Source organism: Lithobates pipiens, unplaced genomic scaffold (genome assembly GCF_037356315.1).
Source record: "Lithobates pipiens isolate NorthernLeopardFrog02 unplaced genomic scaffold, aLitPip1_a1.2 Scaffold_61, whole genome shotgun sequence".
NCBI lineage: Eukaryota > Metazoa > Chordata > Amphibia > Anura > Ranidae > Lithobates > Lithobates pipiens.
This window is the reverse complement of record NW_027507883.1, coordinates 2439983-2465189: the sequence shown is the minus strand read 5'-3', so window position 1 is coordinate 2465189 and position 25207 is coordinate 2439983. Positions and strand designations below refer to the sequence as shown.

Sequence of the window (25207 nt, the reverse complement as noted above, 5' to 3'; positions counted from 1 at the left end):
AATGGCCTTCTTTCTCAACCCTAACAGATCCGACAGGGCTTTTCCAACTGCCTTTTTGGAGAGCTGCGCAACGACATCATTTTCTCCATTCCATCCCCAATCCTCAAACGTTCGCCCGCCCTCAGACGGAGTTTGAGACTCTATGCAGGAGCGAAGGCCCTTTGGCCCACATTCTCTCTCAAACAGATTACCCACACTTAACCTGTCTGTCCAACTGGGAAAAGGACCTTAATTGCTAATTTTCCCCAGCACAGAGACAACACATTATCACTTTGGCTCTCAAAATGTCGCTGTGCACGAAGATACAGGAGACGAATTTTAAACTTCTCACCAGGTGGTATTTGACACCATCAAAGCTGCAGAAATGTTTCCCCTCTTCCTCGAACATATGCTGGAGGTGTGGAGAAGAAGAGGGCACGTTGCTGCACAAATTTTGGTCCTGCCTCAGCTTGGTGGACTTCTGGACAGAGCTCCGATGCATAACACAAAAATTCACAGACTTCTCCATCCAGGAAGAGGCTGCATTCTTTCTCTTGCACCATTCACAGATTCCCATTAAGAAGTACAAAAAAATCAATTTTACGGCATGTGATAAATGCGGCGAAATCCTGCATCCCTCTCTATTGGAAAAAATGTTCCCCCCCTTTCATTACTCACTGGCTTAAGAAAATAGAGGACATTAAAAAAAATGGAGGACTTGATCCTCACATCACAAGGTAAACAAGAATTTTTTAAACAAACCTGAGACATCTGGAATACCTTTATATTCTCGCTGGAAGGATGTCGCCTGCTATCGCCTTAGTGCTCTGAGCTTTCCTTGACTGGCCCCTTGGACAGTGGCTGCCATCGTGTCTCGTCCCCCCTTCTCCTTTTCTGATCTTTCAACCCTTCTCTTTTCTGCCTTCCTCCCCTATCTCTCACCCCCTCCACCCCCTCTCTCTTTTGGAAAGAGTGGAAAATTGGGAATGACGGCCCCACACCCCCCTCTGGATGGATTATGCCAGAGGGACCTGGGGTTTGTGTGACCCTGGATCTTGGTACAGTACTTTATCCGTGCCTCGAATCATTGTGATTGATGGAAGGCAGACTCACAGTTGCGAATATACCTGTATCAAGTATTGTTCAGCTGCTTTTTGCTCTGTATTTCTCTGTTGCATTATGTACTCGGGGGACCGTCTTCCCCTATTTGGAGAAAAAATTATATTTGAAAAAAAAAAAAGAAGCCTACGACACCTGGTATTCCCAGGCGGTCTCCCATCCAGGCATTAACCAGGCCCGACCCTGCTTAGCCTCCAAGATCAGACAAGATGGAACAGATTCAGGGTGATGTGGCCGTAGCCAATATCTTCAGGCACTCTCAACTCTCTTGACAAACACCAAGATGGTCACCTTGGAAACAAGCGGAAAAAAATAGGTCAATGGCAACAACATAAAAAGAAGCCTACGGCATCTGGAAATCCCAGGCGGTCTCCCATCCAGGTACTAAACTGATCCCAACCCTGCTTAGCCTCTGAGATCAGATGAGATTGGGCTCTTTCAGGGTGGTGTGGCCGTAGGAGATTTCTTCAGGCACTCTCAACCTTGACTAACGCCAATATGGTTACCTTGGGAAACAAACAAAAAAATCAAGTCAACGCCAACAACATGAGAAGAAGTCTGCAGCACCTAGTATTCCCAGGTGGTCTCCCATCCAGGTATTAACAAGGCCCGACACTGTTTAGTCTCTGAGATCAGACGAGATCTGGTGCTTTCAGGGTTATGTGGCCATAGGCGAGCTCTTCAAGCACTCTCAACCCTCTTGACAAACACCAAGATGGTCACCTTGGTAAACAAACAAAAAAAAAAAACAAGTCAACGCCAAGAACATAAAAATAAGCCTTCAGCACCTAGTATTCCCAGGTGGTCTCCAATCCAGGTACTAGCAAGGCCCGACCCTGTTTAGCCTCTGAGATCAGAGGAGATCGGGCGCTTTCAGGCTTATGTGCCCATAGGCAATCTCTTTGGGCACTCTCAACCCTCTTGACAAATGCCAAGATAGTCACCTTGGGAAACAAGCGAAAAAAAAACAGGTCAATGTCAACAACATAAAAAGAAGACTACGGCACCTGGTATTCCAAAGCCATCTCCCATCCAGGGACTAACTAGGCCCAACCCTTCTTAGCCTCAGAGATGAGAAGAGATAGGGCTCTTTCAGGGTGATGCTGCTGTAAGCGAACTCTTTGGGCACTCTCAACCCTCATGGTCACCTTGGGAAACAAGTGAAAAAAAAAAAAAAACGAATCAAGGCCAACTATGTTGCCTACAAAAAGAAGCCTACAATAACTGGTATTCCCAGGTGGTCTCCCATCCAGGTACTAACCAGGCCTGACTCTTCTTAGCCTCCAAGATCAGATGAGATTGGGTGCTTTCAGAGTGCTCAGACTCTTTCCCCATCACTAATGGGACGAGGCAGGGGTGCCCTCTGTCTCCCCTAATTTTTATTCTGACACTGGAACCACTTATTTGTCACGTTCGGAATGACCCGAATATTACTGGCATATCCAAACCCTCGGCACACCACAAAATTGCGGCGTACGCTGACGATCTAATTTCTTTCGTCTCCAATCCACACATTTCGCTTCCCAATATACTCGCGACTCTCCGGCGATACGGCAGCCTATCAAACTATAAAATCAATTGCACCTTTGGCTGTATTGAATATATCGGTCCCGGATGGTGAGGCCAAGAGGCTACGCTCCGCTTTTCCATTCTACTGAGCTGAAAAATCTATACGTTACCTGGTCGTTGACATCGCAGCGGATTTGGCGCAATTGTACCCGCTTAATTTTGTCCCTCTCCTGAATAGACTGAAATCTGATTTGGGAAACTGGCATGCTTTAACACTGACCTGGTTCAGGCGCTGTAATGCATTCAAAATGACGGCCCTCTCGCGGATCTTATACTTGTTCCAGACAATACCGATCCGGTTACCCCCAATCTTTTTCAGACATCTGCAGGTGCTGCTCCGGGACTTTATTTGGGCGCGCAAACCGCCCAGAGCCCATTTGCAATTGCTTGCCAGACCAAAGGACAAGGGGGGTCTGGGTCTCCCAGATCTGAGACAATACAACAGAGCGACTCTGCTAGCGAGAGTCGTTGATTGGCATTGTAATGGCCCACACAAGCAGTGGGTGGAGATGGAGATTGAGGATGGATCCATTCCCCTATTGACCTCCCCGTGGCTCCTGTCCTCCCTACCAAAAGACCTCAGAGATCACCCCGTAGTGGGAGCTACGTTGGCTGTTGTGCGGAGGTTGTTCCGCTGCACACACATTGCTCCCCTGCCGTCACCAATGACTCCGGTTATAGGTAATCCAGACTTCCCACCGGGATTTACCAACAAGAAACTGCGACAGTTGACAGTGGTAGGGAAACAGCGTCTGGGAGAGGTGTGGTCCTCGGGAGGGCTCCCGACCACGCAAACCGTCGCCGAGCTTTCTGACCCTCCGCTTGACTTGTTTAATGCTTATCAACTTCGTCACTTTCTTCTGGCCATACAAAGGGCCCCCTACACTCCTAGAGACCTGACGCCCTATGAATCCATCTGTCACAAAAAGGAACCTGTGCAACACACCCTCTCCCTCCTGTACAACCTATTAAGTAGTCAGGAGGAGGAGTCGACCCCACCATTTATCCACAAATGGGAGATTGCATTTGGCATCACATTTACCCCACAACAGATAGGGAAGATCCTGACATTAGTACATAAAGCTTCCATCGCAAACCAATATCAAGAATCAGGATACAAGATAGTCTCACGCTGGTATAGAGTCCCATACCTTCTGAATAAAATGAATAGATCGATTCCGGATGTTTGTTGGAGGTGTAATTCAGATACGGGGACCATGGGACACATTTTCTGGGCATGCCCGGCCTTGAGGAACTTTTGGGTGGAGGTGACCGGGACGATAAAAACTCTCAGAAATGTAGATATCGCAGACAACCCAGCAGCGTGCCTTCTACACTTGACCGAACAGCCTGTTCAAAAATACAAAAAAACCCTCACGATGCAATTCCTGAACGCCGCCCGGGCCTGCATTCCCACACTGTGGAGGCAGCCTCAGCCCCCATCCAAGGTGCTGTGGTATTCCAAAGTCAATCATATTCTCCGGATGGAAGAATTGACCGCCACCCTTCACAACACTGAAGAGGCATTTAGTGTTACATGGAGGCCCTGGAGGTATTTTACTGGTACCTGAGACTACATTTGGGAGGTGAGCAGCGCCCCTGTCCCAGAAAACGACTGAACATCTAACGTTTACCTACGTAGGCCAAGTCTGCCCTGGGTGGCATTCCCCCCCTCCCTTTTTGTCTTTATTTTTCTTTTTTTCCCCGCCGCCATCCCGCCCCCCTCTTCTCTCTCCGTCTTTGCACTCTCTTCTTCCCCCGTCCTCCCTTTTCACTATGCCTTGTCTCCTTACTAGCCTTTGGGACCCAGAAGAACCCCAGGGTTCTGGACACGACCGGCTCATATTTTTTTTTTTTTATTGAAAAAGCCAACTTTATTGAGGTACGAATGCTTGGTACATAAATTGACGGAGGCCAACATGGCCAAAACAATAGCACATATATAGATACATTACAGTAACCGTGTAGCATAAAACAAACTACCCACAAGAGGTAGAGCCATCACATAGTATATATGTATATATAAAAAAAAACAAAGGAAGAAGGGAGAGACAGAGAGGGAGGGGAGAGGAGAAAAAAAAAAAAAAAAAGAAAAAGGGGGGAGGGAAAGGAGAAGATGAAGGGTGAGTATATCAAGTACACGTTTCACCATCTGCCAACCATCTACCCCAGACCTTTTCGTATTTAGGTGAACACCCCCTATGCACATAAATCAGCTTCTTATATGGAAGAGTATCATTTACCTCTTTTTTCCAACACTGGATTGTGGGGGGCAGGGCCTGCATCCACCTTCTAGCCACCGCTTTCCTTGCCAGGAATAGGGTCTCATGCAAAAAGGTGCGAAGAGATTTATCAGCTTCTAAGCTAGGCATCAGACCGAGCAGGCACATTTTGGGGTCTAGGGTAGCAGGTGAACCCATCTGGTCGTGCAGGAATCGTATCACTTGCATCCAGTATGCTTGAATAGTGGGACAGGTCCATAGAAGGTGATAAAGGGAGCCCGGGGTATGACCACATTGACGGCATCCCGGATTGTACATGGGCTTGAAACGTGCTATCTTCTGGGGAGTTAGATATGTCCTGTGTATGATATACAGCTGCGTGAGGCGATCTGACAGCCGGGGGGATACATATTTCACATCCCCCAGAATGTCATCCCAATCCTCATCCGCAATAAGCCCAACGTCCACCTCCCATCCGGCCTTAGCAGCATAGGCCAAGGCCATGACACCAGGGAGACGGATAGCGGAGTACAAGGTGGAGATTAATTTAGCTGGCTCAGTACCCGTAACTGTATCTACTATAGAGGGGACTGCCAAGGATGGGTTAGAGCTAATAAATTGGGTTTGTATGGCATGGCGGAGCTGCAGGTATCTAAAAAGGAGACAGTTAGGGAGGGAAAATTCGTCTTTGAGCATTTGAAACGTTTTTATTCCCATATTAGTCATGACCTGATAAATATATAAGATCCCATGGCGTATCCACACCACAGGATCTGGAATGGACAGCAGTTCAGGTAGGTGCATGTTGAACCAGAGAGGCGTGTGGGAGTGGACCCGTGGGATCCCAAGTTTTTTCAGTGCCACCCCCCACACCCTCCGGTGATGTGTCAGCATGTCTGCGTTATGACAGGGGGAGCAACCCGTCAAGGGGGCCCTGAGTACTGCCTGAAGGGGGGTGTGGGCTGGATTGTCAGGATGCCCACAGATTAGTGCCTGATATCGTTGTATTTCGCTTTTATCGAAATAATAAAAATGGGATAATTGTGAGGCAAGGTAGTACTCCTGAAAGTCTGGAAGAGCAGCTCCTCCCAGCGTTGCCGGGTTTTTCAGGAGCTTCCAGGATAATTTATGTCTGCTGTGTCCCCATATAAATGAGTTAAGACTAGACTCAATCGTTTTGAAAATTTTTTGTGGTATATATAGGGGGGCATGCCACACGAGATAGAGTATCTTTGGTAAAAGTATCATTTTAACCAAATTAATGCGTCCCATAACCCCCAGTGGTAGTCTGGCCCAATTCTGTGTCTTAGTCTTGATCAGGGTACATAGAGGTTCAATGTTAAGGAGTGTGTAGTCTGTGAGCGACCTGGTCACCTGCACCCCAAGGTACTTAATCGAGGAGACCCTTGGGAGACTCAGAGGTGGAGACGTGAACGGAGGGGGGAAATGGTCAATGGGAAGGATCTGAGATTTGGACCAGTTAATACGCAAACCCGAATGGCCGCCGATACATTCTATAGAATGAAGGGCAGCGCACAGGGAAGGACCCGAGTCTGCCAGGTATAGGAGGGTATCATCGGCATACAGCCCGATCTTCTCTTCCAGGTTACCAATCTTAAGGCCGCGGATATTAGCATCTGCCCGAATCATGATGGCCAACGGCTCCACCGCCAGTGCATACAGCATGGGGGAAAGAGGACAGCCCTGTCGGGTCCCCCTCTCAAGGGGAAATTGGTCCGATAACCAACCATTCACAAACACCCTGGCCTTGGGGGATTGGTATAGGAGTTGAACCCAACGAATAAAATTGGGGCCAAATCCAAATCTCGAAAGGCACTCCCATAAGTAGTTCCACTCCACAGAGTCAAAGGCCTTAGCGGCATCCAGAGCCACCACGACCCTGGACCCGATGTCATCGTGGGATCCCTGAATATTCATAAATAGACGACGAATGTTCATTGCTGTATTTTTCCCTGGCATAAAGCCTGTCTGATCTGGGTGGACTAGGGACAGAATGACTTGGTTGAAGCGGGAGGCTAGGATCTTAGCTAATATCTTAATATCAACTTGGAGCAGGGAGATAGGTCTATACGATTCTGGGTATTTAGGGTCCTTGCCAGGCTTAGGGATTACTACAATTTGGGCCTCTCTCATAGAGGGGGGTAGGGTACCTGTATCAAAGATAAATTTGTATAAGTCATAAAGTTTAGGGATAAGGGTTTCAGAGTAAGTGGCGTAGAATTCAAGTGGTAAGCCATCTAATCCTGGGGCCTTGGACGCTGCCAGGCAGGAGATAGCCACAGAGATATCTTCTATAGTAATAGGGGCTTCTAACAGTTCAAGCTGTTCATCAGCCAGTCTGGGAAATGCAACTCCCGCCAGGTAGTCCCTGGTGTCTTGGGGAGAGTGGGTGACCCGGGAGGTGTAAAGTGCACGGTAGAACTTCCCAAATTCCTCCGCCACTAGTTGCGGATCGGTGATATCGTTCCCCCGCGGATCTAACAACGACACTACCACAGGGGGATGCGCATCCAGATGGGCCAGGTATGCAAGTAGTTTGCCCGATCGCTCACCGTACTCAAACACCCTCTGCCTACAAAAGAAGATGCGCTGCTTAGCTTTCTCAATGTGCAACTGGGAAACCTGTCGCGTCTGTATCCTAAGATTATTGGCGGTGTTGGACGAAGGGTCCCGATGGAACGCCTCCTCCAGCACCTGTAGATGTTCCGCAGCCTGTTGCAGAATAAGTTTAGATGACCTTTTGACTCTATTGATGCGCGTGGAAAGGAGGGAGCGGGCATGCAGTTTAAACATCTCCCAGACCATGTCATAAGCAGCTGAGTGCCCGTTAGCCGTGAAGTAATATTGTAGTTCAGTGGGGATGTCTTCCTGGTCCCTCAGGGCCGTCAGCCGACCGGCTCATATTTTACTCTGGTTCACATAGGTCATGATAAGCTGGCTCGCTGTGGTCCCAGTTGTTCTCCATGATTACATTTGTCCGAACGGAGCTGCATTAGTTATACTGTACTACATGTCGGAGGTGGGGTTTCTCTCTTTTCTGCATGAAACTCTAGGACTCCCCTCTGAGAACCCAGAGTTATTTGGCTGCCTATTTTTTGTTACCATGTAATTGTGACCCTGGGTCATGCTGTATGGTTGACTGTTATATTTATGTTGTTCTACTTATACTTAATAAAAGAATAAAACAACAAAAAAAAAGAAGTCAATGCCAACAACTTAAAAAAAAAGCCTATGGCATCGAGAAATCCCAGGCGGTCTCCCATCCCGGTACTAACCAGGTCCCAACCCTGCTTAGCCTCTGAGATCAAATGAGATTTGGCTCTTTCAGGGTGATGCAGCCATAGTAGATTTTTTCAGGCACGCTCAACCCTCTTGACAAATGCCAAGATGGTCACCTTAGGAAACAAACAAAAAAAAACAAGTCAACACCAACAACATAAAAAGAAGCCTACCGCACCTAGTATTTCCAGGCGGTCTCCCATCCAGGTATTAACAAGACGCGGCCCTTTCTAGCCTCTGAGATCAGCGGAGATTGGGCGCTTTCAGGGTGATGTGCCCATAGGCAATCTCTTTGGGCACTCTCATCCCTCTTGAAAAATGCCAATATAGTCACCCTGGGAAACAAGCGAAAAAAAACAGGTCAACGCCAACAACATAAAAAGAAGAATACGGCACCTGGTATTCCAAGGCCGTCTCCCATTCAAGTACTAACTAGGCCCAACCCTTCTTAGCCTCTGAGATCAGAAGAGATATGGTGCTTTCAGGGTGATGTGGCTGTAAGCAATCTCTTTAGGCACTCTCAACCCTCTTGACAAATGCCAAGATGATCACTTTGGGAAACAAGCGAAAAAAACAGGTCAACACCAACAACATAAAAAGAAGCCTGCAGCATCTGGAAAACCCAGGCGGTCTCCCATCCAGGTACAAACCAGGCCCAACCCTGCTTAGCCTCTGAGACCAAGCGAGATTGGGCGCTTTCAGGGTGTTGTGCTCGTAGGCAATTTCTTTGTGCACTCTCAACCCTCTTGACACATGCCAAGATGGTCACCTTGGGAAACAAGGGAAAATAAAACAGGTCAACGCCGACAACATAATGAGAAGCCTACGGCACCTGGTATTCCCAAGCTGTCTCCCATCCAGGAACTAACCAGGCCCATCGCTGCTTAGCCTTCAAGATCAGATGAGATTGGGATCTTTCAGGGTGATTTGGCCGTAGGCACTCTCTTTGGGCACTCTGAAGCCTCTTGACAAAGGCCAAGATGGTCACCTTGGGAAACAAGCTAAAGCCAACAACATAAAAGAAGCCTACGGCATCCAGTATTCCCAGGCGATCTCCCAATTAAGACACTAACCAGACCAGATCCTTCTATGGCACCTGGTCTTCCCAGGCAGTCTCCCATCCAGGTACTAACCAGGCCTGACGCTGCTTAGCCTCTGAAATCAGACGAGTTCGGGTGCTTTCAGGTTGATGTGGCCGTAAGCTTTCTCTTCAAGACACGCCCAACCCTCTTGACAAACGCCAAGATGGTCGCCTTGAGAAACAAGCAAAAAAAACAGGTCAAAGCCAACAACATAAAAAGAAGCCTATGGGCTTACAGCGGACCCTAAAAGATGGGACCCACTAGCTCTGTCATGGTTCGGACGCTGTAATGTGTTGAAGATGAACGCAATGCCACGACTTCTGTATCTACTACAAGCCTTACCTATCAAAATACCCCAGACTTTCTTTCATGCGGTTCGCTCAATCTTTATCAAGTTCCTCTGGCGCGGAAAACATATGCGTATTGGTAGGGCAATGCTATTGCCAACGAAATTGCGGGGAGGTATTGGCTTCCCGGACCCTGCTCTATATTACACAGCGACGCACATGACACCGGTGGTTGACTGGTGCCGGTGTTCTGCCATATACTGTCCGGCCATGATATAGTGTCTGCGCCGTACTGCGCATGCGCAGTACGGAGCAGACGAAGCTTCGGAGATTTTCATGCGCGGTGAGTGGAGGTGGTAGCCCCACCATCCAAGTGGACATAGGGTTGTGAATATTAGAGGGCCCCTCGCAGGCGAGCTTCGGGCTTGGCCTCGCTGCGCTCGGCTCTTTTATATTCTTTTATATTCTTACTCTATGTCACATACTCACAGTCCCGGTACAAATATGCAAAATAGAGCAAAAGAGTACATGGTTTATTTTGATGTATGATAGTTTTATTGCATGCTTGATGTGGATGATAAAAATCGTGTAGTGATCTATATTTAGCATAAGAATGAAAAGGCATAACATGGCAATGAGACAAAATCCATTAGAGATGTGAGCTAGATGAAATGATGAAATGTCTCTGTATAGCCCAGATTGTCTTCTGTTATCACTTAGCCTACCCTCTAAATTCACTAGCCTCTCTATATACACCAGCATGTTTACACTAGCCGGTCTTCTGCATACAATAGCCTGTCTTCGATATACACTAGCCTATGTTCTGAATACACTAGCCCGTCTTCTGTCTTCTGTATGCCCTAGCCTGTCTTCTGTATACATTAGTCTCTCTGTATAAACTAGCATCTCTGTATACCCCAAACTGTCTTCTGTAAAAACTTGTCTCTCTTTATAGCCTGTCTAGCCTTTCTTCTGTACACACTAGCTTCTCTGTATACACTAACCAGGCTTCTATATACAATAGCTTCACTCTATGCACTAGCCTCTCTGTATAATCTAGCCTCTCTATATACCCTAGATAGTGTTCTGCATCTCCGTAGTGGTAGCCTCTCCGTAGAAGCCAGCCTTTATTCTGTATTCACTAGCCTTTCTTCTGTATGCTGTAGTCTTCTATATATACTAGCTTCTCTGTACACCCTTGCATCTCTGTAATACACTAAACCCTCTGTATACCACAGCCTGTCTTCTGTATACACTAGACTGTAAACACTAGCTAGAATACACCAGCCTGTCTTCTGTACCCACTAGAATCTCTGTATACACTACCCAGTCTTCTGTATACACTGTCAGCTTGGATGTATACCCAAGCCTGTCTTCTGTATACACTAGTCTCTCTATATGCACTGTCCTATCTGTATACACGCGACTCTCTCTATACACTAACCTCTCTATATACACTAACATCTTTGTATATACTAGCCTCTCTTTAAATTAGCCTCTCTGTGTACCCCAGCCTCATTGTTTACTCTAGCATCTCTGTATACTCAAGCCTATCTGCATACACGAGTCTGTATTCTGTATTCACTAGCCTGTATTCACTAGCCTTATATATACTAGCTTCTCGCTTCTCTGTACACCCTTGCATTTCTGTACACTAGACTCTCTGAATACACTAAACCCTCAGTATACCACAGCCTGTCTTCTGTATACATTAGACTGTAAAAACTAGCTAGAATACACCAGCCTGTCTTCTTTACCCAATAGACTCTCTGTATGCACTACCCAGTCTTCTGTATACACTGTCAGCTTTGATGTATACCCAAGCCTGTCTTCTGTATACACTAGTTTCTCTATATGCACTGTCCTTTCTGTATACTCTCGACCCTCTCTATACATTAACCTCTCTATATACACTAACATCTTTGTATATACTAGCCTCTCTTTAAATTAGCCTCTCTGTGTACCCCAGCCTCACTGTTTACTCTAGCATCTCTGTATACTCAAGCCTATCTACATACACGAGTCTTCTGTATTGTGTATTAACTAGCCTTTCTTCTGTATGCTGTAGTCTTCTATATATACCAGCTTCTCTGTACACCCTTGCATCTCTGTAAACACTGTGTAAACTAGCCAGTCTTATGTATACACTCGCCGACTGTATACACTAGACTCTCTGAATACACTAAACTCTCTGTATACCACAGCCTGTCTTCTGTATACACTAGACTGTAAAAACTAGCTAGAATACACCAGCCTGTCTTCTGTACCCACTAGACTCTCTGTATACACTACCCAGTCTTCTGTATAGAATGTCAGCTTTCATGTATACCCTTTCTGTATACACTAGCTTCTCTATATGCACTGTCCTTTCTGTATACACTCGACTCTCTCTATACACTAACCTCTCTATATACACTAACATCTTTGTATTTGTCTTTAAACTAGCCTCTCTGTGTACCCCAGCCTCACTGTTTACTCTAGCATCTCTGTATACTCAAGCCTATCTACATACACGAAACCTGTATTCTGTATTCACTAGCCTTTCTTCTGTATGCTGTAGTCTTCTATATATACCAGCTTCTCTGTACACCCTAGCACTGTAACAGTGCTAGGTTCCTGTATTACAGAAACAGAACACCAGCAATAAGGTGTATACTGTGCAGGAGGCACACAACACCGACTCTAACTTCTGCACTGCAGATGCATGTATTGCAGAAATTGAACACCAGTAATAAAGGGTAGCTTCAGGTGTGTACTGTGCAGGAGGCACATAACACCCACTGTAACAGTGCTAGGTTCCCAAGCAGTAAAGACACTGTCCCTGCCTATCGTCCTCTTTCCCTGACCACCGCAACACACTATACAAGGCCGCCGTGCTGGCGGCCTTATATAGTGTGGGGTGTGTACTAAACCCCCCTGAGCTATAATTGGCCACAGGAATCCTGCCTGTGGTGAATTGTGGCTCTCCTCACACAGGATGTCACATCTGTTCTTATTATATAGAACCTATTATGCTCCTCGTAAACTTTTTCAGTTTTGCCGAACGGCCGGACGCAAGTTGCCCCCGGTGCGGGAACATGGGGGGAGACATGATGCACATGTTTTGGAGATGCCCGAAGTTGATCCGCTACTGGACAGAGGTGACAGGAACCATTGATCGGGTGGTTGGAACCTCCACCAGGATGGGGGCGAAGTATTGTCTCCTGGGATTAGTTGAAGGAGTTGGAAACTCATCTGATCTCAGAGGCTAAGCAGGGTCCGGCCTGGATAGTACCTAATTTAAGGTGCCGTAGGAATCTTTTTATATTGTTGACTTTGACCTGTTTTTCTTTCGCTTGTTTCCCAAGGTGACCATTTTAGCATCAGTCAAGAGTTTTGAGTATGTCCCAAAGTGTTCGCCTGAGGTCACATCACCCTGAAAGCGCCCGATCTCAGAGGCTAAGCAGGGTCTGGGTCAGATGGGAGACCGCCAGGGTCTATGTTGTTGACGTTGACCTTTTTTTTTCACTTGTTTCCCAAGATAACCATCTTGGTATTTGTCAAGAGGGTTGAGAGTGTCTAAATAGAACACCTATGGCCACATCACCCTGAAAGCGCACAATCTCATCTGATCTCGGAGGCCTAGCAGTTTACGGCCTGGTTAATACCTGTATGGGAGACCATCTGTGAATACCAGGTGCCGTAGGCTTCTTTTTATGTTGTTGGCGTTTACCTGTTTATTTTCGCTTGTTTCCCAAGGTGACCATCTTGGCGCTTAACAAGAGGGTTGAGAGTGCCCAAAGAGATCACCTACGGCCCCATCACCCTGAAAGCGCCCAATCTCATCTGATCTCAGAGGCTAAACAGTGTCGGGCCTGGTTAGTACCTGGATGGGAGACCGCCTGGAAATACCAGGTGCCATAGGCTTCTTTTTTTGTTGTTGGCTTTGAACTGTTTTTTTCGCTTGTTTCTCAAGGCGACCATCTTGGCGTTTGTCAAGAGGGTTGGGCGTGTCTTGAAGAGAACACTTACGGCCACATCACCCTGAAAGCACCCGATCTCGTCTGATTTCAGAGGCTTAGGAGCATCAGGACTGGTTAGTACCTGGGTGGGAGACTGCCTGGAAAGACCAGGTGACATAGAAGGATCTGGTCTGGTTAGTGTCTTGATTGGGAGAACGCCTGGGAATACCGGATGCCGTAGGATTCTTTTTATGTTGTTGGCTTTGACCTGTTTTTTTTCCCTTGTTTCCCAAGGTGACCATCTTGGCATTTGTCAAGAGGGTTGAGAGTGCACAAAGAAATTGCCTATGGGCACAACACCCTGAAAGCGCCCAATCTCGTTTGGTCTCAGAGGCTAAGCAGGGTTGGGCCTGGTTTGTACCTGGATGGGAGACCGCCTGGGTTTTCCAGATGCCGCAGGCTTCTTTTTATGTTGTTGGCGTTGACTTGTTTTTTTTGTTTGTTTCCCAAGGTGACCATCTTGGCGTTTGTCAAGAGGGTTGAGCGTGCATTTGATCTCAGAGGCTAAGCAGGGTTGGGACATGGTTAGTACCTGGATGGGAGACCGCCTGGGATTTCTCGATGCCATAGGCTTTAGTTTTTAAGCTGTTGGCATTGACTTATTTTTTTTATTTTTATTATTCTTTTATTAAGTAGAACAACATAAATATAACAGTCAACCATACAGCATGACCCAGGGTCACAATTACATGCTAACAAAAAATAGGCAGCCAAATAACTCTGGGTTCTCAGAGGGGAGTCCTACAGTTTCATGCAGAATATAGAGAAACCCCACCTCCGACATGTAGTACAGTATAACTAGTGCAGCTCCGTTCGGACAAATGTAATCATGGAGAACAACTGGGACCACAGCGAGCCAGCTTATCATGACCTACGTGAACCAGAGTAAAATATGAGCCGGTCATGTCCAGAACCCTGGGGTTCTTCTGGGTCCTGAAGGCTAGTAAGGAGACAAGGCATAGTTAAAAGGGAGGACGGGGGAAGAAGAGAGTGCAAAGACGGAGAGAGAGGAGGTGGGGGGATGGCGGCGGGGAAAAAAAGAAAAATAAAGACAAAAAGGGAGGGGGGGAATGCCACCCAGGGCAGACATGGAATACGTAGGTAAACGTTAGATGTTCAGTCGTTTTCTGGGACGGAGGCACTGCTCACCTCCCGAATGTAGTCTCGAGTACCAGTAAAATACCTCCAGGGCCTCCATGTAACACTAAATGCCTCTTCAGTGTTGTGAAGGGTGGCGGTCAATTCTTCCATCCGGAGAATATGATTGACTTTGGAATACCACAGCACCTTGGATGGGGGCTGAGGCTGCCTCCACAGTGCGGGAATGCAGGCCCGGGCGGCATTCAGGAGTTGCATCGTGAGGGTTTTTTTGTATTTTCGAACAGGCTGTTTGGTCAAGTGTAGAAGGCACGCTACTGGGAACCCAAAAGTTCCTCAAGGTCGGGCATGCCCAGAAAAGGTGTCCCATGGTCCCCATATCTGAATTTCACCTCCAACAAACATCCGGGATCGATCTATCCATTTTATTCAGAAGGTATGGGACTCTATACCAGCGTGAGACTATCTTGTATGTTGATATTGGTTTGCGATGGAAGCTTTATGTACTAAGGTCAGGATCTTCCCTATCTGTTGTGGGGTAAATGTGATGCCTAAGTCCCTCTCCCATTTGTGGATAAATGGTGGGGGTCGACTCCTCCTCCTGACTACTCAATAGGTTGTACAGGAGGGAGAGGGTGTGTCGCACAGGTTCCCTTTTGTGACAGATGGATTTATAGGGTGTCAGGTCTCTAGGAGTGTAGGGGGCCCTTTGTATGGCCAGAAAAAAGTGACGAAGTTGATAAGCACTAAACAAGTCAAGCGGAGGGTCAGAAAGCTCGGCGACAGTTTGCGTGGTCGGGAGCCCTCCCGTGGGCCACACCTCTCCCAGACGCTGTTTCCCCACCACTGTCAACTGTCGCAGTTTCTTGTTGGTAAATCCCGGTGGGAAGTCTGGATTACCTATAACCGGAGTCATTGGTGATGGCAGGGGAGCAATGTGTGTGCAGCGGAACAACCTCCGCACAACAGCCAACGTAGCTCCCACTACGGGGTGACCTCTAAGGTCTTTTGGTAGGGAGGACAGGAGCCACGGGGAGGTCAATAGGGGAATGGAACCATCCTCAATCTCCATCTCCACCCACTGCTTGTGTGGGCCATTACAATGCCAATCAACGACTCTCGCTAGCAGAGCCACTCTGTAGTATTGTCTGAGATCTGGGAGACCCAGACCCCCCTTGTCCTTTGGTCTGGCAAGCAATTGCAAACGGGCTCTGGGCGGTTTGCGCTCCCAAATAAAGTCCCGGAGCAGCACCTGCAGTTGTCTGAAAAAAATTGGGGGTAACCGGATCGGTAATATCTGGAACATGTATAAGATCCGAGGGAGGGCCATCATTTTGAATGCATTACAGCGCCCGAACCAGGTCAGTGTTAAAGCATGCCAGTTTCCCAAATCAGATTTCAGTCTATCCAGGAGAGGGACAAAATTAAGCAGGTACAATTGCGCTAAATCCGCTGCGATGTCAACGCCCAGTTAACGTATAGATTTTTCAGCCCAGTAGAATGGAAAAGCGGACTGGAGCCTCTTGGCCTCACCATCCGGGACCGATATATTCAATACAGCCGACTTGGCGCAATTGTTTTTATAGTTTGATAGGCTGCCGTGTCGCTGTAGAGACGCAAGTATTTTGGGAAGCAAAATGTGTGGATTGGAGACGAAAAAATTAGATCGTCAGCGTACGCCGCAATTTTGTGGTGTGCCGAGGGTTTGGATATGCCAGTAATATTCGGGTCATTCCGAACGTGACACATAAGTGGTTCCAGTGTCAGAATTAAAATTAGGGGAGACAGAGGGCACCCCTGCCTCGTCCCATTAGTGATGGGGAAAGAGTCCGAGCACCACTCGGTCACCCGTAAAGCTGCCGACGGCGTGGAGTAAAGCGACATTACCCAGCTCATCATGTTGGGGCCAAGACCTATATGTTCCAGGGTGGCCTGCATAAAGTGCCAGGCCACCCTGTCAAAGGCCTTCTCCGCGTCCGTTGACAACATAAGCAAGGGCCTTCCCTGTACATGCGCCGCATGGATTAAATTGAGGACTCGGGCCGTATTGTCTCTAGCTTCCGATTTATTTATATTTTTTTGCTTGTTTCCTAAGGTGACCATCTTGGCATTTGTCAAGAGGGTTGAAAGTGCCTGAAGAGATTGCCTACGGGCACATCACCCTGAAAGCACCCGATCTCATTTGATGTTGGAGGCGAATAGAGTCGGGCCTTGTTAGTACCTGGATGGGAGACCGCCTGGGAATATCAGGTGTCGTAGACTTCTTTTTATGTTTTTGGCGTTGACCTGTTTTTTTTTCGCTTATTTCCCAAAGTGACCATCTTGGTGTTTGTCAAGAGGGTTAAGAGTGCCTGAAGAGATTGCCTATGGCCACATCACTCTGAAAGCACCCAATCTCATCTGATCTTGGAGGCTAAGAAGAGTCGGGCCTGGTTAGTACCTGGATGGGAGACCACCTGGGAATACCAGTTATTGTAGGCTTCTTTTTATGTTGTTGGCGTTGATTCGTTTTTTTTTTTTCGCTTGTTTCCCAAGGTGACCATCTTGGCATTTGTCAAGAGGGATGAGAGTGCACAAAGAGATCGCTTACAGCAGCATCACCCTGAAAGAGCCCTATCTCTTCTCTTCTCTGAGGCTAAGAAGGGTTGGGCCTAGTTAGTACCTGGATGGGAGATGGCGTTGGAATACCAGGTGCCGTATTCTTCTTTTTATGTTTTTGACATTGACCTGTTTTTTTTCGCTTGTATCTCAAGGTGACTATCTTGGCATTTGTCAAGAGGGTTGAGAATGCCCAAAGAGATTGCCTATGGGCACATAACCCTGAAAGCGCCCGATCTCCTCTGATCTCAGAAGCTAAACAGGGTTGGGCCTTGCTAGTTCCTGGATTGGAGACCACCTGGGAATACTAGGTGCTGTAGGCTTCTTTTTATGTTGTTGGCCTTGACCTGTTTTTTTTTTCACTTGTTTCCCAAGGTGACCATCTTGGCGTTTGTCAAGAGGGTTGAGAGTGCCCGAAGAGATCACCTACGGCCCCATCACCCTGAAAGCGCCCAATCTCATCTGATCTCGGATGCTAAACAGTGTCGGGCCTGGTTAGTACCTGGATGGGAGACCGCCTGGGAATACCAGGTGCCATAGGCTTTTTTTTTTTTTTTTATTTAGTAGTATGCGACATACAATGCAAAGGCAACTTCACAGAATGTGTGATACAAATAGTTACAAACAAACGATCATATTGCATGGATATCAGAGCCAATGGTAAGAAGTCCGAGGAGAATAGCACGTGCACAGCTTTGCGGTCATATCAAGATGAGATTAAAGCTCCATCTCGTTGGGATCCTCTACCACTTAAAATATTATTGATACTAGCCCTGCTACCCTCGAAGAGTTTAGATATCCATAGATAGAGGAAGAGTATTGTGTAGTAGTCAAATGGGGTCGGAACATACCATTTTCTTTTCCCTTTTTTGACTTAAGAAGGGAAATAGTAGAACTGAAAGGAGGGAGAAGGGGAAAGAGAAGATTGGGGAAGGAAATGGCAGAAAAGGAAAAGAAGGGGTAAGGGGGTGTCGTGGGTAGAGTGGATAGGATGGGGTCCCCTCCCAGGGAGCAAGAGACGCCCTCGGCTCACCAGCTCATCAGCTGTCCAATGTTTGGAACAGCGATCTCCAACGATCACCATGAGCTTACTATGTCTCGCGGAGGTATTCTTCCGAAAAGCGAAACTGGGTCCAGTAGAACCATCTGTTCCCATGCTCCTCCGTTTTATCCCTCATTGTGGCAGTCAGGTCTTCCATTCGTTCAATATCATTTACCCTTGCGAACCACTGGGTCACCATTGGAGCAGATTGCTCTTTCCACTGACTTGGGATGCAGGCCCTAGATGCCTTGAGGAGATGTTTAAGTAAGGACTTATGATAACGCTTTCTCGACATAGGAGTTAGATTGAGAAGAACTGCTGCGGGATCATTGGCTAAGGAAATGTCTGTGAACTTGTGGATGAGTCTCAGGACAGGCTGCCCGAATGTTTGTAATTTAGGGCATTCCCAGAAAATGTGGAGAATGGTGCCAGCCTGTTGCCCACAGCGACAGCAGCGGTCAGATTGACCGGGGAATATTTTGGCCAACACCACCGGTGTACGATACCAGCGTGTGATCAGCTTATATGAGATCTCCTGATATTTACTGCAGAGTGACGACTTATGGGCGAAAAAGAGTATTCTGTCCTTCTGTGGTTTGGAGAATGTAGTTTGTAAGTCCCTTTTCCATTTAGCTAGGAAGGGTGGATCCGTGGAGGATTGTGCGTCTGTCAGGATTTGGTAGGACCTAGAGAGGGAACCATGAATTGGGCCATCATCCAGGCAAAGTTCCTCGAAGGGGTGGAATTGTTTAGAGAAGAACGAATGGTTAGGTAGTGATCCGAGGAAATGGATTAGCTGTCTAGCTCTCCAGCTATCCAATGCAACAGGTACTTGCTCTAGCAGTATGGTTCCCATGGGAATCAAGCCCGTGGGTCCAAGAAATAGGGCTGCTCTCAGAAGCCCTTTCGGGGCTTGCTTGGTAAAGGCCTGGTCAGACAGGCCCAGAGGGAATCTAGGATGTCCAATAATTGGGGTCATAGGAGAAGGGAAATTAGTCAGGTGGGAAAGGTGAAAAAAACGATCCATCTCGGCGAGCGAGGGGCCAATTAACGGGTGAGTAGTCACACAGGGCTCCAATGGCCTCCCCGCCCAAGGCAGACCAGCCAGTGGAACCCGCGCCATCTCCTGCTCTAGCTTGACCCATAGCTTCAGTTCCCAATGCCGGTGTCCTATCACATATGGTCCCCCATCGGATAGTGTCCGCTGTGTGCTGCGCATGTGCAGTACACAGCAACACAGATTCCGAAAATTGCCGAGCATGAACGGCGCCTGCGCACTGAGTCCAGTTTCTATCCCCACTATCCAAGTGGACATAGAGTAAGAATATAAAAGAGCCGAGCGCAGCGAGGCTGAGCCCGAAGCGTGGCGAGCTAAGCTCGCCTGCGAGGGGCCCTCTAATATTCACAACCCTATGTCCGCTTGGATGGTGGGGCTACCACCTCCACTCACCGCGCAGGCGCCGTTCGGCTTCGGAGATTTTCCGAAGCTTCGTCTGCTCCGTACTGCGCATGCGCAGTACGGCGCAGACACTATATCATGGCCGGACAGTATATGGCAGAACACCAGCACCAGTCAACTTGATAAAGGTTGAGCGATCCGCATGAAAGAAAGTCTGGGGTATTTTGATAGGTAAGGCTTGTAGTAGATACAGAAGTCGTGGCATTGCGTTCATATTACAGCGTCCGAACCATGACAGAGCTAGTGGGTCCCATCTCTTAGGGTACGCTGTAAGCCCATAGGCTTCTTTTTATGTTGTTGGCTTTGACCTGTTTTTTTTGCTTGTTTCTCAAGGCGACCATCTTGGCGTTTGTCAAGAGGGTTGGGCGTGTCTTGAAGAGAATGCTTACGGCCACATCAACCTGAAAGCACCCGATCTCGTCTGATTTCAGAGGCTAAGCAGCGTCAGGCCTGGTTTGTACCTGGATGGGAGACTGCCTGGGAAGACCAGGTGCCATAGAAGGATCTGGTCTGGTTAGTGTCTTGATTGGGAGATCGCCTGGGAATACTGGATGCCGTAGGCTTCTTTTTATGTTGTTGGCTTTGACCTGTTTTTTTTAGCTTGTTTCCCAAGGTGACCATCTTGGCCTTTGTCAAGAGGCTTCAGAGTGCCCAAAGAGAGTGCCTACGGCCAAATCACCCTGAAAGAGCCCAATCTCATCTGATCTCGGAGGCTAAGCAGCGATGGGCCTGGTTAGTACCTGGATGGGAGACAGCTTGGGAATACCAGGTGCCGTAGGCTTCTCATTATGTTGTCGGCGTTGACCTGTTTTATTTTCCCTTGTTTCCCAAGGTGACCATCTTGGCATGTGTCAAGAGGGTTGAGAGTGCACAAAGAAATTGCCTACGAGCACAACACCCTGAAAGCGCCCAATCTCGTTTGGTCTCAGAAGCTAAGCAGGGTTGGGCCTGGTTTGTACCTGGATGGGAGACCGCCTGGGTTTTCCAGATGCCGCAGGCTTATTTTTATGTTGTTGGTGTTGACCTGTTTTTTTCGCTTGTTTCCCAAAGTGATCATCTTGGCATTTGTCAAGAGGGTTGAGAGTGCCTAAAGAGATCGCTTACAGCCGCATCACCCTGAAAGCACCCTATCTCTTCTGATCTCAGAGGCTAAGAAGGGTTGGGCCTAGTTAGTACTTGAATGGGAGACGGCCTTGGAATACTAGGTGCCGTAGTCTTCTTTTTATGTTGTCGGCGTTGACCTGTTTTATTTTCCCTTGTTTCCCAAGGTGACCATCTTGGCATGTGTCAAGAGGGTTGAGAGTGCACAAAGAAATTGCCTACGAGCACAACACCCTGAAAGCGCCCAATCTCGTTTGATCTCAGAAGCTAAGCAGGGTTGGGCCTGGTTTGTACCTGGATGGGAGACCGCCTGGGTTTTCCAGATGCCGCAGGCTTATTTTTATGTTGTTGGTGTTGACCTGTTTTTTTCGCTTGTTTCCCAAAGTGATCATCTTGGCATTTGTCAAGAGGGTTGAGAGTGCCTAAAGAGATCGCTTACAGCCGCATCACCCTGAAAGCACCCTATCTCTTCTGATCTCACAGGCTAAGAAGGGTTGGGCCTAGTTAGTACTTGAATGGGAGACGGCCTTGGAATACTAGGTGCCGTAGTCTTCTTTTTATGTTGTTGGCGTTGACCTGTTTTTTTTCGCTTGTTTCCCAGGGTGACTATCTTGGCATTTTTCAAGAGGGATGAGAGTGCCCAAAGAGATTGCCTATGGGCACATCACCCTGAAAGCGCCCAATCTCCGCTGATCTCAGAGGCTAGAAAGGGTCGCGCCTTGTTAATACCTGGATGGGAGACCGTCTGGAAATACTAGGTGCGGTAGGCTTCTTTTTATGTTGTTGGCATTGACTTGTTTTTTTTTATTTGTTTCCCAAGGTGACCATCTTGGCGTTTGTCAAGAGGGTTGAGCGTGCCTGAAAAAATCTACTATGGCTGCATCACCCTGAAAGAGCCAAATCTCATTTGATCTCAGAGGCTAAGCCGGGTTGGGACCTGGTTAGTACCTGGATGGGAGAACGCCTGGGATTTCTCGATGCCATAGGCTTTTTTTAAGTTGTTGGCATTGACTTATTTTTATTTTTTTTGTTTTATTCTTTTATTAAGTATAAGTAGAACAACATAAATATAACAGTCAACCATACAGCATGACCCAGGGTCACAATTACATGGTAACAAAAAATAGGCAGCCAAATAACTCTGGGTTCTCAGAGGGGAGTCCTAGAGTTTCATGCAGAAATGAGAGAAACCCCACCTCGGACATGTAGTACAGTATAACTAATGCAGCCCTGTTCGGACAAATGTAATCATGGAGAGCAACTGGGACCACAGCGAGCCAGCTTATCATGACCTATGTGAACCAGAGTAAAATATGAGCCGGTCGTGACTTTGGAATACCACAGCACCTTGGATGGGGGGCTGAGGCTGCCTCCACAGTGTGGGAATGCAGGCCCGGGCGGCGTTCAGGAGTTGCATCGGGAGGGTTTTTTTGTATTTTCGAACAGGCTGTTCGGTCAAGTGTAGAAGGCACGCTGCTGGGTTGTCTGCGATATCTACATTTCTGAGAGTTTTTATCGTCTCGGTCACCTCCACCCAAAAGTTCCTCAAGGCCGGGCATGCCCAGAAAATGTGTCCCATGGTCCCCGTATCTGAATTGCACCTCCAACAAACATCCGGGATCAATCTATTCATTTTATTCAGAAGGTATGGGACTCTATACCAGCGTGAGACTATCTTGTATCCTGATTCTTGATATTGGTTTGCGATGGAAGCTTTATGTACTAATGTCAGGATCTTGCCTATCTGTTGTGGGGTAAATGTGATGCCAAAGTCCCTCTCCCATTTGTGGATAAATGGTGGGGTCGACTCCTCCTCCTGACTACTTAATAGGTTGTACAGGAGGGAGAGGGTGTGTCGCACAGGTTCCTTTTTGTGACAGATGGATTCATAGGGTGTCAGGTCTCTAGGAGTGTAGGGGGCCCTTTGTATGGCCAGAAGAAAGTGATGAAGTTGATAAGCACTAAACAAGTCAAGAGGAGGGTCAGAAAGCTTGGCGACAGTTTGCGTGGTCGGGAGCCCTCCCGAGGGCCACACCTCTCCCAGACGCTGTTTCCCCACCACTGTCAACTGTCGCAGTTTCTTGTTGGTAAATCCCGGTGGGAAGTCTGGATTACCTATAACCGGAGTCATTGGTGACGGCAGGGGAGCAATGTGTGTGCAGCGGAACAACCTCCGCACAACAGCCAACGTAGCTCCCACTACGGGGTGATCTCTGAGGTCTTTTGGTAGGGAGGACAGGAGCCACGGGGAGGTCAATAGGGGAATGGATCCATCCTCAATCTCCATCTCCACCCACTGCTTGTGTGGGCCATTACAATGCCAATCAACGACTCTCGCTAGCAGAGTCACTCTGTAGTATTGTCTCAGATCTGGGAGACCCAGACCCCCCTTGTCCTTTGGTCTGGCAAGCAATTGCAAACGGGCTCTGGGCAGTTTGCGCGGCCAAATAAAGTCCCGGAGCAGCACCTGCAGTTGTCTGAAAAAAATTGGGGGTAACCGGATCGGTAATGTCTGGAACAAGTATAAAATCCGTGGGAGGGCCGTCATTTTGAATGCATTACAGCGCCTGAACCAGGTCAGTGTTAAAGCATGCCAGTTTCCCAAATCAGATTTCAGTCTATTCAGGAGAGGGACAAAATCAAGCGGGTACAATTGCGCCAAATCCGCTGCGATGTCAACGCCCAGGTAACGTATAGATTTTTCAGCTCAGTAGAATGGAAAAGCGGAGCGTAGCCTCTTGGCCTCACCATCCGGGACCGATATATTCAATACAGCCAAAGGTGCAATTGATTTTATAGTTTGATAGGCTGCCGTATCGCCGGAGAGCCGCGAGTATATTGGGAAGCGAAATGTGTGGATTGGAGACGAAAGAAATTAGATCGTTAGCGTACGCCGCAATTTTGTGGTGTGCCGAGGGTTTGGATATGCCAGTAATATTCGGGTCATTCCGAACGTGACACATAAGTGGTTCCAGTGTCAGAATAAAAATTAGGGGAGACAGAGGGCACCCCTGCCTCATCCCATTAGTGATGGGGAAAGAGTCCGAGCACTCTGAAAGCACCCAATCTCGTCTGATCTTGGAGGCTAAGAAGAGTCAGGCCTGGTTAGTACCTGGATGGGAGACCACCTGGGAATACCAGTTATTGTAGGCTTCTTTTTATGTTGTTGGCCTTGATTCATTTTTTTTTTTTTTCGCTTGTTTCCCAAGGTGACCATCTTGGCATTTGTCAAGAGGGTTGAGAGTGCCCAAAGAGTTCGCTTACAGCAGCATCACCCTGAAAGAGCCCTATCTCTTCTCATCTCTGAGGCTAAGAAGGGTTGGGCCTAGTTAGTCCCTGGATGGGAGATGGCTTTGGAATACCAGGTGCCGTAGTCTTCTTTTTATGTTGTTGACATTGACCTGTTTTTTTTTCGCTTGTTTCCCAAGGTGACTATCTTGGCATTTGTCAAGAGGGTTGAGAGTGCCCAAAGAGATTGCCTATGGGCACATAAGCCTGAAAGCGCCCCAATCTCCTCTGATCTCAGAGGCTAAACAGGGTCGGGCCTTGCTAGTACCTGGATTGGAGACCACCTGGGAATACTAGGTGCTGGAGGCTTATTTTTATGTTGTTGGCATTGACTTGTTTTTTTGTTTTTTTGTTTACCAAGGTGACCATCTTGGTGTTTGTCAAGAGGGTTGAGAGTGCTTGAAGAGCTCGCCTATGGCCACATAACCCTGAAAGCACCAGATCTCGTCTGATCTCAGAGACTAAACAGGGTCGGGCCTTGTTAATACCTGGATGGGAGACCACCTGGGAATACTAGGTGCTGTAGACTTCTTCTCATGTTGTTGGCATTGACTTGATTTTTTTGTTTGTTTCCCAAGGTGACCATATTGGCGTTAGTCAAGGTTGAGAGTGCCTGAAGAAATCTCCTACGGCCACACCACCCTGAAAGAGCCCAATCTCATCTGATCTCAGAGGCTAAGCAGGGTTGGGACCAGTTTAGTACCTGGATGGGAGACCGCCTGGGATTTCCAGATGCCGTAGGCTTCTTTTTATGTTGTGGCCATTGACCTATTTTTTTCCGCTTGTTTCCAAGGTGACCATCTTGGTGTTTGTCAAGAGAGTTGAGAGTGCCTGAAGATATTGGCTACGGCCACATCACCCTGAATCTGTTCCATCTCATCTGATCTTGGAGGCTAAGCAGGGTCCGGCCTGGTTAATGCCTGGATGGGAGACCGCCTGGGAATACCAGGTGTCGTAGGCTTCTTTTTTTTTCAAATATAATTTTTTCTCCAAATAGGGGAAGACGGTCCCCCAAGTACATAATGCAACAGAGAAATACAGAGCAAAAAGCAGCTGAACAAT

General features: G+C 47.7%; 9 pseudogenes; 7 read left to right on the top strand and 2 right to left on the bottom strand.

Annotated features, from left to right (window-relative positions):
• Window positions 1-1438: 1438 nt before the first annotated feature.
• Window positions 1439-1558, bottom strand: LOC143958510 (5S ribosomal RNA; annotated as a pseudogene).
• A 7451-nt stretch (window positions 1559-9009) lies between these two features.
• Window positions 9010-9128, bottom strand: LOC143958457 (5S ribosomal RNA; annotated as a pseudogene).
• A 4217-nt stretch (window positions 9129-13345) lies between these two features.
• Window positions 13346-13464, top strand: LOC143958568 (5S ribosomal RNA; annotated as a pseudogene).
• Window positions 13465-17019: 3555 nt separating this feature from the next.
• Window positions 17020-17138, top strand: LOC143958605 (5S ribosomal RNA; annotated as a pseudogene).
• A 321-nt stretch (window positions 17139-17459) lies between these two features.
• Window positions 17460-17578, top strand: LOC143958739 (5S ribosomal RNA; annotated as a pseudogene).
• A 101-nt stretch (window positions 17579-17679) lies between these two features.
• LOC143958311 (5S ribosomal RNA) lies at window positions 17680-17798 on the top strand (annotated as a pseudogene).
• Window positions 17799-20418: 2620 nt separating this feature from the next.
• Window positions 20419-20537, top strand: LOC143958344 (5S ribosomal RNA; annotated as a pseudogene).
• Window positions 20538-24555: 4018 nt separating this feature from the next.
• LOC143958583 (5S ribosomal RNA) lies at window positions 24556-24674 on the top strand (annotated as a pseudogene).
• A 95-nt stretch (window positions 24675-24769) lies between these two features.
• Window positions 24770-24889, top strand: LOC143958628 (5S ribosomal RNA; annotated as a pseudogene).
• The last annotated feature ends 318 nt before the right edge of the window (window positions 24890-25207 follow it).